Source organism: Macaca thibetana, chromosome 6 (genome assembly GCF_024542745.1).
Source record: "Macaca thibetana thibetana isolate TM-01 chromosome 6, ASM2454274v1, whole genome shotgun sequence".
NCBI lineage: Eukaryota > Metazoa > Chordata > Mammalia > Primates > Cercopithecidae > Macaca > Macaca thibetana.
Window position 1 is genome coordinate 56203223 of NC_065583.1, and position 18637 is coordinate 56221859.

General features: G+C 37.5%; 1 protein-coding gene and 1 long non-coding RNA gene across 2 annotated transcripts in view; one reads left to right on the forward strand and one right to left on the reverse strand.

The window, feature by feature from the left end:
• The window catches only part of LOC126957105 (prothymosin alpha-like), a 1190772-nt gene that overhangs the window by 1138689 nt on the left and 33446 nt on the right, over positions 1 to 18637 (reverse strand). The window lies entirely within an intron of this gene.
• LOC126957107 (uncharacterized) lies at positions 2503 to 17401 on the forward strand. The gene is made up of 3 exons (XR_007726644.1): positions 2503 to 2591; positions 16276 to 16454; positions 17312 to 17401. It is a non-coding gene; the product is annotated as an uncharacterized LOC126957107 (long non-coding RNA).

Below are 18637 nucleotides of genomic sequence, written 5' to 3' on the forward strand. Positions count from 1 at the left end.
GTCCTTCTAAAATTTACAGGAAGTTCTAACCTTCAGTACCTCAGAACATTATTGTATTTGGAGATAGGGTCTTTAAAGAATAAATTAAGTTAAAATGAGGTCATTAGAGTATGCTCTAATCCCAAGTGCCTGGTGTTTTTAAAAGAGGAGATCAGGGAAAAGACACAGAAGGAAACACATGTGAAAACACAGAGAGAAGACATCTGTACGCCAGGGAGGGAGGCCTCAGAAGAAACCAACCCAGCTGACACCTTGATCTTGAACTTCCAGAGTCCAGAATTGTGAGAAAATAAATTTCTGTTGTTTAAGCTGGGGGTCCCCAACCCTGGGCCGTGGACCTGAACCAGTCCCCATAGCCTCTTAGGAACTGGCTGCACAGCAAGAGGTGAGCGGCAGGGGGAGCAAGCATTACCACCGGAGCTCCATCTCCTGTCAGATCAGCAGGGGCATTAAATTCTCACTGTGAACTGTGCATTAAGGGATGTAAGTTGTGTGCTCCTCATGGGAATCTGACACCTGATGATCTGAGGTGGAACACTTTCATTCCAAAACCACCTGCCAGCCCCCACCTTGGCCATGAAAATATTGTCTTCCTCAGAACCAGTCCTTGGTGCTAAAAAGGTTGGGGACCACTGGTTTAAGCTACTCAGTTGTAATACTTTGTTATGGCTGCTCCAGCAAACTAATATAATTCGATTCAAGTTTTTGTCTGGGGCTGGCTCTCTTGAAAAGTCAAGAGATGTGATGACAGACATGGAAAGAGTATATGGCAGTTAAATAATACTGTCCCCTTTAAAGAAGGAATAGATTATCCAGTGGATGACAAGGCCACCATCTTCCATTTTCTCACATCCAACCCACCTCACACATTTATGTAACTCTCATGGCACCACTGGTATTTATAGCAGCTGATCTAAAGATCTAGCTCATTTTTGGCTATTTTATATAAACTAGTTCTTATTCTTCCAAATTTAGCTGGACAATCTCTGGTGTAGAAAAAGACAGCCTCCTGCCATGACACCCATGGAAAACCTTCATAGTGATGGCAGCATATGACTTGGGGGAGGGAGGATTGTTCGCAAGTAATTACCTCTGTAATTCTACTTCATTCTTTCCTTCTCGGGAACCTTATGAAAATGCAGAAGGGTGAGAACTATAATTACACGGAACACTTTAAATATCAGTAGTAGAATACACATTTTACAATTCAATTCACGTTGTGTGTTTGTGTATGTATATATGTGTGTTGTGACTTTATATTTAAGAATTGCTTTCAACAGGATAGAAAACATTTTCCATTTTTAAACAAATTTGGATACCATGAAGCCATAGCCTTCATTTTCCTGATTCTAACTGAAAGCTCAACCACTTTTTAATGTGCAGCACATTGCCACCTCATTCCTAAAAGCTCCATCCTGTCTAAGGTGCCAATCGAAGACTCTATCTGATGTGGCCAACCAGTAAGGCTCTGCAGTAATTCCATGCTGAGCACCCTGTAATGAGAACAATTCCTGCTTGGAGGCATTTTTTTCATGGGTTGCAGCTACAACTAGAAGTACAGTTTACGTCTGCTGCTGGTTGGTCAAAGAAATACTGTCAGTTTTTTAATAACAAGCTGTAAGCACTTACAGGTGAAGGGGAGGGAGGGAGAAAAAGGAGTGTGCCCAAAGTTATTTCAATAGGCAAGCTCTAAAGTATTCTAAGGTTAATACTGACTAATTAATGACAGCACCAAATGGAGCCAAAAGTGTGAAGTCTGCAAATGCCTAGTAATGAGGGCTGGATAGATAAACCCCACTCCCACTTTCCATGTATGTTTGTAAGTCTGGCTGCAAAATGTAATTGAGGTAAATAGGGTTTTCTACTTATTGCTTATTCTTTAATACTGAGAAAGTATGTGGCTATTCTCCTTTCTTACTTCAAAGAACTGCACTCAATTAACTCTAGTAAATCTTATACCTGGTAGTATCACCACTAGAATCCATGACATAGAAATCTTTGAAGGGCATTTATAGAAGGAGGGGGAGACAGAACCACACCATACATTCAGAACACATTCATCTCTTCGCAGTTAGAACCGATGAGCCCTAACTGTTAGGGTGGGCTGGAGGAGGGGGCCTTGCTGTTTTCAACTCCTTATGCTTATGAAAACCAAGGCTCCCCATTCTTTAAAAAAGAAAAAAACACTCTCAAATCCGAATCATTTTTTAAAGCACCCTGACCCTTTAATGAAAAGAGCCAGTAAGATACCATCTGAAAAAAGAAAGACAGATTTTAGGAACAAAGGATTTTTTTCCTTGTGCTTTGTTTTCCCAGTCTTGAATTAATCACAGCTGTCTTTCCCCAGCAAAGGTTATTTTTATCTAGCATGCTTTAAATTAAAAAACAACAACAACAAAGGGAGCAATCTGATGTTCTTCAAGCTCCCAGAGCCCTTCCACAGAAAAAGAAGCATTCACTCTGTGCAGCTAAGAATCCAGCTTTTAATTCTATCTCTTCTTGTGTTTACATAAACTTTCGTTTGCATTTCAGAAGCCTTATGGAAAGATTCCTGTGGCTGACCCGGGAGTAGTGGTGAATTTCTCCATCAAGTGAGTATTGATGAGCTGCAAAGTTCAGTGAACAGGAAAATTCTGCTCCTTTTATTGCCAATGTGACAGGTTACTTTATTACCATGCCTTTCACAGCAATTTAACAGTTACCCTGGTAACGGATTCAGTGAGGTAATGGGATCACAGGCATTGGAGCGAAGGCAGGCTGGCCGCTCGGCGCAGCCATCTGCTGGCTGCTGTTCCGAAGGCTGTCTGCCTGGAGGAGCCCTGACAGTCACGGGGCCTGCATGGCAATGAGCAGGTGAAACCGCAGGCCTGCCCTATTTAGCTGTACTCTGGTGATTTGTCTTTCTAATTCTATTGAAATAATCATCAGGATTTGTTTCTGATTAATTAACTAACCTTTTGGTAAAAAGATTAGATAACGAAATTGCTGCCTATTCAGAGATAATGAGATTTTTATTACTCTGTCAAAGGAAAAAAGTACATTTATGTGTCACCAGCCGCTGTGTCAAGAGGAAAAAAAAAAGAGTTTTCAGTCTTTGTCAGATGTGTATATTCCTCAACAGACGAAGGGTGTGCTTAATTCTGTAGGAACTCCCCCAGCCTTGTTTGATGGCTTTAGGAAGAGTTTTTAAAACAGCAAACAAAGTAATAAACACATTTAGGCCAATAGGCTTTTGGGGAGGGTGCTAATTTGTTTTAAAATGTCTCCTAATGGGAGAAATGCTTGGGAGTCTGGGGAACTTGCCTGTACTGTGTGGGTGTATTTATGTAAGTGTGAGAGTGTGAAGAAAGCAGTAAAATCTCCATGCGAGGCTTTAAAATGACATATGTAGACAGGCTGCTTTTCCTCCACACTACAGATATGTCTTCGGCTTGCAGTACATTTGTCTTCTGGCAGGAGTTGCACTCAGGCAATGGGAAGGGGAAATCATCCGAGCTTAGCAGGCTGGGAGGTCACCTGTGACTGTCACAGGTAGGCTGCCTTAGGAAATGAATTATTCTAACTGGCGGTGAGTAAAAAGGGAAGCAGCCCTTCTCCTGTTTCACTCCAAGACACACAGCCGGTCGATTTAACCTTTTCTCTTAAGAAGTCACAGCTCAATCCTTTGTTAAGGGGGACTTTCATTTTCTCACTCCTCTGTGCCTTCTTCAATGCTATGATGCCAAGAAAAAAAAAAAAAAACCAACCCGGGGAAAAGCGCTTTCCTTGGATAAAGAGATGCCAAATGCGCCAAATAGGCTGTGTGAGCCAGGCAGGATTGGAGGGAACAAAGCGCAGTATATTTCCAAATAAAACTTCAAAGAGCTACAATATTGTTTTAATTACTAAAACCTGAGGAGGAAACACAGTGCATGTCTCTTCCTGCAATGCAATAAAATGGAGGAGTGGGAGAAAGGGCCAAGTGGCGGGCTGGGACCCAGCTGAGCATTTTGTGAAAGTGTATTTGTGTCACTGTCTTTTCAGAGTCAATGAGACACTTATGTTTCTTGTGATATCCTGTGGCCTTGGCTGCCTCCGTTTGTGTGTGTATGAACATGAGAAGATTTCAAGTTCTAAAAATGGAAGTTTCTATTCTGAATTTCATATGGTTCACAGACAAGTTGCAACAGACCAAAGGAAAAAAAAAGAATGTGCAGGGGATCAAATGGGAACATTCCAGAGCCCACTTTCCTGTCCTGCCTGGCGTTCCCACTCTCTATCCCTCTTTATTCCAGTCCCTCCTGCACCTCCAGTTGCCGGCTAACAGGCTCCATTCGTGATAACAGATGCTTGACAAAGAAAGAGAAATAAGACATTAAAAAAGAGTAGGTTGCTGCTGGGGGTGGGGATTTGATAGCTCATTGCCAATGGCTTTTTACAGGAACTTGCTCTCCCTGGCTCACTACCAAGACAGGGAGAGAACAAGGCGGGGGAGGGAGCCTTTGTCCTCAAACTCCCAGTGAAATATAGGGTTAATATTAGCAATTATTATTAAAATTAGCCAAATGTTATTAAATGATCTTTGTATAGAAGAATAAGTATAGTTTTCCCTTTGGCAGACAATGACATCTGCAGCTCTACATTTTCATGAAATGACTATACTTAACAAAAACATTACTTCATTTTCATGGTATTTCTTTTGTGCCTAGGAGCAACCCTGTAATTGTTCACTTCAATTACAACATTACTATTTTAAACCGAAACCCATTTTATCTGCATGCCAGCTTTTTATTTGTTTTACCAACTATATCTATTTCCATTACTGCAAGGCTGATGGTTTGTCTCAAGAGGAAATCAAATCCATTAATTCAGAAATTTCAAGCCCGACTAGCTCTGCCATAAGCAGCATTTCTTATGCTAATAGCAAATGTGCTGAGACTGAAAGGAACTGACATGGCCCTGTGTTTTATCATAACTTAAGCATTTATGTAAGAAGGCAAATCTAATAGTAGTAGGAAACTGTAAGTGTTATTATATATAATTCACTTTCCTGAGATCTGGACAGGGCTCTGGTTTGTGTAGCCATGGTTTAAATCAGGCTGCCACAAGACTTTAACTCACCTGACTTTCCCTATTCAGCCAACATATTGCTTCACAACAGATATATCTAGCATGAAACTAGATTTGTGTGTTTGTGTCTATTTGTTTTATTCTCTACTATTTTTTCCCCCTGCAAGACCAACTTTTGTCACTGCAGGGGGAAAAAATCGTTTTGTATGCAGGGGATGTCTGAAACTTACGTGTGTAACAGCACTAGCCTGAGACAAACCTGGCCCCTTCTGTTTCATTTTTAATGCACTCTGTTTGGGTCCTATCACATGGTTTGTATTCAATTAGATAGCTTGACTCAATAAAATCTGACTCTGACCCAGAAAAAAAGGAGAGAGAGAGACTGCTCCTGACTCCTGCATAAGCTTTTGCAGGCACTGTGACCTGTTTATGTCAATGGTAAAGTGTAAGAGATTCCTATCACAGAACCACATCATCTTCTGGGATCTTAAAAATACAGAAAGCACTTGAGGACCCTGGCCCTCCTTTGTCACTGCAAAGCCCTTCAGTGCTGTAAATCAGTCCTCATTGGGAGCTCTTATACACCAGCCATCACCGATAAGCTTTGGAGAAGTAGACAAGGCTTTTAGGAATTGCTGAACCATGAAGTTGACCTGCTTAGGGTTTTGTTGTAGACTATTAAATCCAGGATGGCCGTTTTAAGATGATTCCGCTTTCTTTTTCCCTTGGCCTGGTTAAGCAACTCTACCCCTACCTCATTATTTGACTGATTTAAAAAAAAAAAAAAAAATCAGAATGGAGCAACCTGCTGTTTAAGAATACTACCTTCACACATCAATTTAATCAGAGTGACTTATGCTGACGTAGTTTACGGGCTCAAGCAACTTGACGCTAATTTTGCAGCTAAGAAAAGATTTACTAACTGTACATACTGCTCTGCTTTTGTTGGCATGGGTACCACAATTCTTTTCTCCAAAAACAAACTCTAAATCTTTTGTAAACATGCATTATTTGGTTAACACATTGTAAATGGATCCCAGTTGTGCAGCACAAGCACTCTTCACTATTATGTAAACAATTATTCACTGAAAAGCTTGCTTTAAATTGTAAATGAATATATTTCAGCTGTAACGTTGCTTTCAGACCTGCCCAGTGGTATAAATCTGGTCATTTGTTTTTTGCACTCTGCCTATTACTAACCGGTTAGAAATGTGCTGATTATTTGCACAAGCCTTTCACACTGCGGGCACAGTTAAATTGCTGTTTTATTTTTCCTGTGTTTGATGAGTGTTAACAGGAGCACCATTTGAGGAAACCCAAACCAAATACAGCTCTTTAATTGGGGTTGGAGTGTTTGGGAAAAGCCACCCGGTGAGTAATTCCACTGTTTAATGTTTGAAAGTTCATCCACCTCACTATAGGACTTATGACAAGATTAATTAAAGGGAGTTAACAAAAATGCAGGGCCTTGCTCAGCCAACCAGAATTTACGGCGCACCAAGTTGCGGGGATGTAGATTATTTCGTGCAAGGTCTAATTCCCAACCCTCTCCTTTAAACTCCTGTCATTGCCAAACAGCTCCACGTTAAGACTGGGCAATTTTAAATTCAGTATCTCTTCAAGAAAGCACAATCTGGAGAAAAACTATGACAGAGGTATCTCACTGGGCCCCTGTGACTTCCTTTCCTCACAGGGTACGCCCAGTGGCTGATGAAAGTTTCAGCTGACTCAGAAAGCCTTGCCTTTCCATTTCTCCCTAAAGAGTCAATGATTCATTTTTAAAGTTTCCCCACCCCTAGTGGTTTAATTGGGTTTCAGTAGTGTGCCGATCTGCAGAGCTTGGAAGACAGAAATAATGACCTCGGATGGTCTCACTGGTGTGCACCAGAACATGTGTAGTTTTATCTAGCTCTTTTGCTAGAACTGCAAAACTGTATGTGCATTGACTTAGACACTGCTGACCTTAGATCAAGCCTAGGATAATGGAAGAAGCTCCAGATTCCAGCCCCAGATTTGCTCCTGTCTTTGGACACTCATTTTACCTCTGTGAGTCTTGCCTGTGGCATAGCCGGGTTGGATGGCACCATCCTTAGTTCCTTCTGAAACTGAAATTCTCAGATACCTGTGGTGCATAATTCTACCTGCTCTTTCATATCTATAAATAAATAAAAGAGGAAGACTCAGTGATCAAAAGATATGGTATTTAATAGCTAAAAGGACAAGGCTTTTACTTCCATATTGAACATTAGAAAGGGAATCTGTAGTTTTTTTTTGTTACTGAGAATTCTGTAGAATTCAGGTAGAATAGGTACGCTTCCTTCTGTGGCTATTCTTTGCAACTTAAATGACTATACTATCTTTAAGTAAATCACACAAGAAATATTTTGTAGATCTACAATGGTTTGTAATTATATTATTTATAATTTGTTTAATATACTTTCCCTCATAGTCATCAGGACTCATGCTACCTTTTTCTTCCTGACAAGCTACTTATTCAGATATTCTATTTTACATATTACATTCAATTTAGGTTGAAAGAATGAAAGTAATGTTCACATCAATATATGGCTGTGAAAATTAAGATAGAAGACTTTTTTTGTCTTCTCTAAAACTTTCTCTTTTCTAGATACTGACGCAAGTTATCACTAATGACAAATTGGAACCATAAGCCTTGAGTACAAAAAGTCCATTTCAGGACAATTATGATCTTTGTCATAATGGAAAATACAGGCATTATTGATTTCTTTTCCCCTGCTAAACACAGTTTTCTAAATAAGAAACAGGCAGGCTCCTGCAGCATTTCTCTTACCTATATATATGTGTTCGATATGCAGTTCCACAGAACAAATGGAAATATTTTTAAATTACATATGTTTTAGTTAGAAGCACACTTGGAATTTTTTTAACTGTAGTTTGCAATAGTCCTGAGTCCTGGTAGTTGGTTTATTTTAAAATGTAGATGTTACACCAAATTGAAGTATTAGCAGCGCTCATTTTACGTGCTTCCCTATCTGCCCTTTCATCCAGTGCTTCCAAGGGAAATACACATTTCACACTGCTCACAGCTCTAACATTTTCTTTGCCTATTTCTGACTTCTGACCTTGTCCAGACAGACAACCATGCTATCATGACTTTACCTTTCAACTCTCCATTTTATAACACCATGTCTAGGAATGCCCCAGTTAAAAGAAGGAGCCACTTATTCAGGCCAAATGTGTGGAATATTGATAAAGTCCATTCAGAATTGAAATGTGTGCAAGGCAGCTCACAATGACCTTCTTAGAAACACATTAACGATGTACAAGTGTTTCTGGTCTTTATTAAGGTCTTGGCTATTTATATTATAGAAGGACAGACTTCGTCTGACTGGTTTTTGCTATCAAATTCAAACTTTCATGTTTATTACAATAAATAAATGGTCACTTAAGTACCTGAAAGAGTAAGAGTTCAAGTAAGATTTTACATCAGTATGTGGAATGAGTTCAAAGCATTCAAATAGTCTACTATGCCCGAGTCGAAACTCTTCTGCTGTGGTCAATGGGTCCACATAATCTAGCTGGAAAATATTCTGAGCATTTTCCTGAGCAGACAGAATTCCTGTCCTGGACTTATATCTTAGAGAATGTACAGGTGTCTAAAGAATCTTTAAAATAAAGGCCAAGCAGCCTTGGCTGATATGTTCCTCTTCAGTTACTTAAATTCTAAGTTCTTTGGGAGTAAGGAATTTATCTTCTTCATCTTTCCAATCTGACTACCTAGCCCAATGCCTCACATTTAACAAATTTCCAATAAATGTTTGTTGACCTAAATAATGATGGCATCCTGAATATTCATTTCTTTACTCCATGGTAGTAGAGAGATGAGTCATGTAATCAATGTGTACAACTTACCTGTATAGGAAAATGGTCATTCCTACTTACAGAATGTCCAGTTTGTGAATTCACCTAAGGCTAGACACAGTTTCAGAGGCAGAAATGTCATTCATATTGCAAAAATGAAGATTTCCCTAAAACATGATTAAACTAATACACTTATTAGAATTAAATCAATATACCAGCAGTAGAAGGGAAGATTACAAGGCACAAGGAAAGAAACAAACCTTTGCATTCAGGTGAGTCCTCATCTTAAAAAGTCTTCTATTATTATGTGTTTATAATGTGTTTTTTGCATAAATGTTTACAAGAACCTGTAGCTGCACCTTCTTCTGCTTTTAGACCTGTTGGAATGAGACTTAAATTTGGCAATCACTTATTTAAGTACTTTAGTAACAGAAAGAAATAATTTAATAGTTGATATGGTTTGGCCGTGTCCCACCCAGATCTCATCTTGAATTGTTGTTCCCATAATCCCCATCTGTCATTGGATGGACCAGGTGGAGATAATGGAATAATGGGAGCAGTTTACCCCATGGTGTTCTCGTGATACTGAGTGAGTTCTCACGAGATCTGACAGTTTTATAAGCATCTGGCATTTCCCCTGCTTATATTTCTCCTTCCTGCCATCATGTGAAGAAGGATGTGTTTACTTCCCATTCTGCAATGGTTGTAAGTTTCCTGAGGCCTCCCCAGTCATGCTGCACTGTGAGTCAATTAAACCTCTTTCCTTTATAAATTATCCAGTATCAGGCAGTCCTTTATAGCAGTGGGAGAACGGACTAATACAATAGTCATTGTCATATGACATATTATTTCACTTTTCTTAAGCATATATTATTTTTATAAAAATAATAAAGCTATTTTGAAAAAGAAAGTTGAGTATGCCATTCTTTCAAATGCAGTATGATAGCAAATATAGTCAAAAAGGAATCAGGAAAGTCTGCAGATGGATGTTATAACCACACTAAGTCTTGAAGGATAAGGGAATTTAGCCTGGAGAAAGGAAGCAAGGTTCATTTCAGGCAGAGGGAAGAACATATGTTGCTGTACAGCTTTGGGTTTAAATCACATCATGTTAAAAAGGCCTTCCTTGACTATAATACAAATGTTATTTATATTTTATAGAAACAATTAATAATTTAGGAAAATTCTCTACCTCTTTCCTCAAAAAAGTATTTGCTTTTTACAAATGGAAATTTGATATTTATAATAAAACAATTAATAAATGTCTCAATGTTACCTCATTAACTTTAAATTCTTCAAAATATGTATCTTGTTTATTTGTTCGTCTATCCAACAAAATCTTATTGAATCTACATAAACTTTTCCTAAGAACTATGGTAGCTACTGTGAATATAAGGGTGAAAAGACAAATGTAACTCCATGCTGTCATGGAGCTTATAAATCTTTGAGGCCATCTCTCCTCAATCATCATGAACATAGTGAACGTGTCTAGAAGAAAATTTCTACGTGAAAACTGATATATTAGTGTTTTAGTTTTTACTTCTGCATAACAAATCATCACAAAACATAGTGTCTTAAAATAATAATTACTTATTATCTCACAGTTTCTGTGGGTCAGGAATTTCAGAGCAGCTTAGCTGGGCTATTTGGCTGGGGGGGCGGTCTCATGAAGTTTTAGTCAAATTTTGGCTGACTGTAATCTTTTGAAGATTAGGCTAGGCCGGGCGCGGTGGCTCAAGCCTGTAATCCCAGCACTTTGGGAGGCCGAGGCGGGTGGATCACGAGGTCAGGAGATCGAGACCATCCTGGCTAACATGGTGAAACCCCGTCTCTACTAAAAATACAAAAAACTAGCCGGGCGTGGTGGCGGGCGCCTGTAGTCCCAGCTACTCGGAGGCTGAGGCAGGAGAATGGCGTGAACCTGGGAGGCGGAGCTTGCAGTGAGCCGAGATCGCGCCACTGCACTCCAGCCTGGGTGACACAGCGCGAGACTCCGTCTCAAAAAAAAAAAAAAAAAAAAAAAAAAAAAGAAGAAGATTAGGCTACACTAGAAGATCTGCTTCCAAGGCCATGCAGACACAAGACTGTTTGTGGGAGGCCTCAGCTCCTTGCTGGTGCACTTCTCCACACAGCTGCATAAGTGGCCTAATGGCATGGCACTGGTTTCCCCCAGAGCAAATGATCCAACAGGCCAAGTTGGAAGCTGTGGCTCCTTTTATGACCTAGCCTCAGAAAAAAACACAGGAACCCATCCATAGTATTCTACGTGATAAGCTTTGATTCAATGTTGGAGACTAAGCTAGGGCATAGATATCAGATGGTGAAAATCACTGGGGGCCACCTTGGAGCTGACTGCCACAATGACCAAGCCTTTGTTCAGAAAATCTCTACATCCGGGAATCCAGTTTGTGACATAATCATCAGTTCAAAACGCTCATTTAGTTTCATAATATCCTGAAGTTGTTGACAGCTTTTTTACTTTGAAGAATGAATCTATAAGTTTATGAAGCAAATTTTCAATAAGTCTTAGGCTTTTGTGTTTTTTGTTTGTTTTCAACTAAATAATCTTCCCTAGTACTTTGAAACCATTGTTTTCAATCAGAGAGTAAGCTTTCACTTTGCTCTGAGTGAAGCATAAGGGCCCCAATAGGTGCTGGAGTGGAAATATATTCTTCCTAAACAGTGAAAATTCTTACTTGCCAAGGAATCATTTCATCTTTTTCTTCTGAGAAAGATATCAATTTTTCAAAATTTCTGTTGCCAGAAAAAGTTAAAAGTACCGATTTAATTCAAAATCTTACCAAATGAAAGAATTCTCTACACAGCATCCCTTACAGATGGTCAATGGTTAGTTGGACTACTTTTCATGACAGGAGGCTCCTTTCTTCGTGGGAAACAGTAAATTCATATTCAGTAGAGAGCCAAAATCATCAGCTCGCTGAAACCTCAACTCAAGGATTTTAATGGTGCCTTCTGGAGCAGTGTAAAACAGGTTGGCTCTCTTTTCTGCATGATAGCCCTTCTCAAAGCTGAAGATAAGCTGTCATTTCTTGCCTTTATAAACAAGTAATAAATTAACCATAAATTGAGATTCTAACTATAAGCCATTATTATTTAAATCCTCTGAGGCTACATTCTATTTATCTGGTTTCAAGTCTTCACTGCTTTTTTCTTTTTTTTTTTTTTTTGAAGATATTGTTTAATTCAAAATTTATGTTATTTTTTCTTAGTCCAAAATGTGAAATTTTACTAAATGCAAAAGCAAATACTTGTTAGATGTCTTAGAGGTTGTGAATTTGATTTAGCAGTTCTCTAGAAATATGAAGCTTAACTGAAGCAAATTCCTGTTATTCTACTTTTACATCTATTTCCCCACAGAAGGGCTTAAAAATGAGATTGCAAATCCTAACTGCTACTTTCCTCTATCTGGTTGACAGGTAGACTTGGAGTCAGAGATGAGATTACTTAATCCCAAGGGTCCTATTTTCCCTTTTGCCTAAGGCCTTCCTGGTGTTAATTAGGTGCAAGGAGAGATGCAGAATTAACACTTTCAGGAGCAACATTTACCTTCCTCTCATTAGCTGCACTGCAGCAATAATGATGTAATAACACCCTTTACTGTTAAGGTTGCCATACTTTAAAGCAGTCTCTAGTGCCCCAGACACAGTTCATAGACACTGTTCTCAGCCATAGAGTTACCAGAGAAGAGCTCGAGTTTTGTAGACAATTTGCTCAATATTATTATTCTTGAAGACTAACTACTATTGAAAAATTGTCTTGCTGTTGGTGGTTGATTTGTTGCCTTTTCTTTGACCTTCCTAAATGGTGAAATGCCTATCTTATGATAATAATATTTCCATCTGGCTCTGTACTCCTTTGAAAAGATGCCACATGGAAAGATGCTTCTCTTTCTCTTTATACATCAACAATTAAGATGGTTAATTCAGACTTTCTGGAGAGTCTTATCAATGCCAATAGCAATCATTGCACACAATGGTATTCTTTAAAGTGCCCTGTTGTATAGCAGTCTCAAAAATTATGTTGAAAAAGTAGTATCCTTATTCATATAATACGAATAGTTTTTTGTAACTAGTAAAACCAGTGATCTGTGCAGGGTCAAGAACAAGGTAAACATGACTTATCTCTGCATATTTATGCCCTGTTTACTTTCTTCCGAAAGTATTCAGGATGAGACAAAACTGAAAGAACTATATTCTTCAAATAAGAGAAGAGATGGCCTTACGAAAGACAGAGTCTGGTGAAATCAACTCTCATCTGACATGCTAAAATTCTGGGTTTAAAATGTAAATAATTTAAAACTCATGTTAAAACAGGCTGTTAATTAAGTTTATAGAGCCATGCTATGTGGGTAGGTGGAAAGTTAGACTGTAAAAGTTTAAGACTTTGAAGATTAGGCGTGGTAGGCAAATTAAAATTAAAATCTGATTCTCATTGTGACTTTTATTGCATATTTCTTATTTAAAAGCCATTAATAAAGATGGAGTATATTTCATCATTATAAGAATTTATCGAATAGCATAAACAATTCATTTCTAGGAAAATAGAGAAATTTTCTCATGATGTCTTTTGTTGGCAGCTAAACTTTGGGCTGTTTGTAGGCTATCTCTATGTTGGGAGAAACAGACTTTAAAGGGAGTAAAATGGTCTGACTGACTGACTTTTTTGCAGGTTATATCTGAAGAAAGATGTTCTAAGGAAATCATAGGAATGAAATAATGTCACATGATTTCTCCTTTTATAGAAATTAAGCTCAAAAGTTAGTTTTAAAGATAATATTACCCTATGTAAATGGTAGATTACATTATTGCCTCAAGACATTATGATCTTGATGAATCTATATACATGGTTATCAAAGAGAAAAAAGACAATGCTAAGTACTCCAAATGCTCTAAATAATGTTTAGATTATCAGGGAATGTAATGGAACCTTAGGGCTGCATAAAAAATGATTATCAGACAATTATAATGTACTTAACATGTTTAAAGCACTATGTAACTCAAAATGGTCTCTTTTCTATATTATCCAACTTTTAGTGGAACATTAGGAAGTTACTAAAATTATGTATTATCTCTATTTTATAGATGACTAAACTAAAACAGAAACTTAATGACAGTAATAGATTTAGATTATAGGTCAATGAATGACTCATTTTGTGTACCTACCATTTTCCTCTCCAAATCCTCCAGGATTCTATAGCACACTATTATGAATAAGAGTAAAGATCTCTGGCTAAAATCTCTGTGGTTATATTGCCATGTATTACATATGGATTAATAAATCATTGTATGGCTGGCACATGAATTGTAAGAATTTATCAACCTAACCAGGTCAGTTTTGAGAGTGAACGGGGACGCTACTAATGATTATATCAGGACTTTATGGAGTGACTCTAAATATAACTTTGTAGTGACTCTAAATAAACTGTTGACCAAAAAAAAAAATTGTGTATATTTCTTTCTGTTTTGTTTTCCCAGAAGAGTGAGATTCCTTTTCTTATGCATATGTGAATTTTGCTTGTGTTTTGTTTTTGCCAGAGTAAGAGGTGTTTGAGGAACATAATTTCACTCTTAACTAAGACAAGGCAGTTGTTTCCTCTTTACTTCTCAATATCGCTGAAAGCATTATTCTGGTTAATCAGCCACATTCAATCAAATAATATGAAATATAATCATAGAGAAAATATTCCGTCTTCAGAGATTTTCCAGGATATAAATTTATGTATGTGTATTTATACACATTTTTTTTGTCCTTTTTTTTTTTTTTTTTTTTTTGAGGTGACTTCTGACTCTGCAATCAGGCTGGAGTGCAGTAGCATGATCATAGTTCACTGCAGCCATGAACTCTGGGACTCAAGTGAATCTCCCATCTCAGCCTCCCAAGTAGCTAAGACTACAGGTGTGTGCCACCACACCTCGTAAATTTATTTTTTGTACAGATGGGGTCTTGCTTTTGGCCCATGCTGGCCTCAAACTCCTGTCCTCAAGAAATCCTCCTCCCCCAGCCTCCCAAAGTACTGAGATTACAGGCATGAGCTACCACACCTGGCTTTTTTTTTTTCTCTCCAGCAAATAGATTGGGATAATGAAAATGACTACTGTTGAACACTTTTTAAAGCATTCAAATGTTGCATAAATATTTTCAAATTTTCATTAAAACTTAATTTTGGAATGCTGAGAGTTACAATCTGAAACCAACAAATTCAGTGCTTACATTACCAGATTTTAATTTTTATTTCTCAATAACCTAAATAAGGAATTTTAATGGATCTATATTATTTCTAAAATGCTCGTTCTTATTTCTACTAGCTTCCCTTATTTTTCTCTTAGTCCGTTTTCCGTTTCTTATTATTTTGCTTCTTTAGTTTTTCCTTTCCTAATTATTGTTTGGTCACATTTTATTTGATTCTTGTTTTTTTGAAATAGATAATTCTAACTATATTTTTTTCTAGTTACTATCATATATTATTAATTTTAAAAGCTCTGGATAAATTTTCCTAACAACATCAAAATCAATCAGTCACTTTATTAATCAGCTTTGCTTCATGACAAATAACCTCCAGACCTCAGTGGGTTGCCATAAAAAGCTCATTTCTCTCTTAGGTTTTATGTCAATTTTAACAGGTTGACTGTGGCTCTCTCTCTCTCTCTATATATATATACACACATATACTCTCTCTCTCTCTATATATATATATATACTCATTCCAGAATCTAAGCTGCAGGAGCAAATCTGAAAAGGACATGCCATTCTTTTGCAACAGAAAAATACCAGACTAAGGCACTCAAGATTCTCAATACTTCTGATTGAATGTGGTATATTTCATGTTTACTCACTGCCCATTAGCCAAAGCAAGTCACATGGCCAAGCCTAATGTCAAAGGGGTTGGGATGTAAGCTCCCCCTATAAGATGGTGCTTTATGTCACATGGCAACAGGGAGGGTAGAGAATAACTGAAAATGATGGCACCATGTACTATAGTAACTCTACCCTGTTGCTCTGACAAGATAAGATCAACATGTACTGATCTCATCTAAGTGTTAGAGATACTATAAGGAATAAAGCTATCCTTTTTTATGAAACTTAAACTCAGGTTGTGATATACCTATTTCACTACTCTTCTAGCTTTGTATTGAAATTATCCGGAATTTGCACTAAGTTTTTCCAAACGTTGACTAACTCATTTGCATGCAGCAGCCTATTCTTATTTTATGAATTTGGTATCCTCTCAAATCTCTGGGGATATGAACATCTATTTTAAAATTTTCTTCTATGTCTGATATCAACTTTACTTTGTAAGGTGAGAGAGTATCATTTTATATAGTTACGTATATCTTTATGATATGTTGACTTTTCTCATGTTCACAGTGATTGATCTATACCAAGGACTAAAGAAGGCTTCACCAGTTCAAGTAAATATCACTGTTCCCCAGGCAAGGTGTATGGATTCTGTTCAGAGGTCATCTGATTGCAGCAAATAATCAGTAGCAAATAACCAGGAAGGGGTCTGGTGGATGGAGCATATTTTCAGTTGATTTTCTTTTAAGGTACTTGGGATATTGTCTTTGGCATACAAGTGATTCTCATATATTACAAAAGGTGTTTAGGCCCCTCCTCTGTTTCTCTCCCTAAACTCGAAAGCCCATTCTGTAAGTTCCCCATGGACAAGTTGTCACGTTATTTAAATAACTTATCTCCAAGCTTTATCCTGAAGTCAAACATCAGAGCCAGTCACATTAAGAGTGGGCCCTGGCAAAGAGACTTACAAACCTTTAAATAAATATCCAAAGATGGCCTCAGAGCACACTTCTGCTGCCTCTGATCTTAAGGGGACTCCTGATATAGCCCAGAGCAAGGGGAGATTCATGAGGTGGGTGAGGTTCTTGCCTCAGGCACAAAACTTAAGCTAAAACACACAATAATCACCATAAATAATATTCTGCTGCAATTCTTTAAAAGATCCAAAAGTAATGCAAAATTCTGTAATAGACAAAATGTCAAAACCTTAAATAAAGATAAAATTGCTAATAGTACTGTGCCAAGCCACAGCAGAGCATGAAGCAAAACAAATTCTTACTTTTGATTTTTCAAAATATTTTCAAGTTTTTTGGGGGTACGCTCTCAAATTTTATATTCAACATTCAGCTCACCCCAGTCCTGGCTCTGGCTCCTGAGAAAACCTACCATTTCTCCTCCTGAGAAAACCTACCATTTGAGCAGTACTACATTATGTTTGTACCATATGCGTAGTTCTTTAGCTTTGTTGGGTCAAGGGAAAAATCTCATCTGTCAGCTTTAGGGCTTTTACATCTTTCTCAGTCTAGTTGTCCACTGATGAAATATTTCATTTTTCTCTGCACTGATTATAGACTTACTATTATTTTTCACGTTTTTGTTTCAGTAGGATTTTGAGAGAGAAAAAAAGTTAACTTCCGCGTATACATGTGCTCAGTCAGCTATCTTGAAACAGAAGCCGGGAATAGACATAAAAGCAAGATAAAATAATGGTAAGATTAATTATTAAAATGTAAGGCATATTGGGGTACATAAAAGATATGGCATATGTAAAAAGATTCAGCATTATTTTTTAAGTGGCTATAATTCCATTTTCAAACATAATGGAACAATTTAAGGTAGGCATATTTTAGAGTTTAGAAATAAAAGGTTGAGTAAAAAGGAAATAGATAAATTTGACCATCTAAATCCAGCCATAAAGAAATACACTAGAGACACAGGGAGAAAAACTACTCTGCTTCCATTTCCTCCAAAGACTCCCAAGTATTGTATAAGACATAGTTTCATTAGAAGAGAAACACATAACTAAGCAAATAGAGAACATTTCAGAGGATTGCATTTAAAAACTTACTAAATTCAGGTTAAAAATACAGTTAAAGACATCCCAGGCTATTTTATGATGGAGACCAGACATTCCTAACCTGTTTAACTCTAGTGAAACCTTCCCGCTTCTGCCCTTGGAAGTTCATGTCAGGACATTAAATGACTAAATTATGTCTCAAACACTCAGGTGTTAAAATAAAAACATAATATTTACCCTTTGTTCATTGCTTACTATGTACCAGAAGGTGAGATATTATCTCATCTACTCTTCACGACACCAGAAAAAGTAGGAATGAAAACTTTCCCTGTTTTACAAATGAGAAGACTGAGGCTGGGGAAGTCAAGTTACTTGATCAAGATTATACATTTCATATTTGCTGAGCTGGGAGTCAAGCTCAGGCATCTGTGGCTTAAGCCTGTGCTTTCAACCATCATCTTATAGTTGTAGAAGGGGTTTATTTCATCAGTATTGGTAATCAGGCTAATTCCACAATAAACATGGACCAATAAATAGAGAGCCCTAGTTGTCTCTTCCTCCAATAGTTTTATTTAAAACCTGTTTATTATGACTGTGCAACTGTTCTTTGTACTTCAGTTTCTCATTTGTAAAAAGAAACAATGCCTAAGATTTCTACCCATTCTACAATTCTATGATTCTGTGATTATTATCAGCAGCAATTTGTCCTAAGTAAGATATAATTGCGTAACCCAGTGACTTCAAAGGGCAAACTAAGAATAAGATGTAAATAGGCAGACTCAAAAGAAACCAAGGTAACACCCATAATTTCAAGAAGCTCGTTTTATTCTCATTCTCTCCCTTTCACCTTAAATCACTTCTTACTTTTTAATTGCCCCAATTTTGCTTTTATTTTATCCTATACTAATAGAAGTA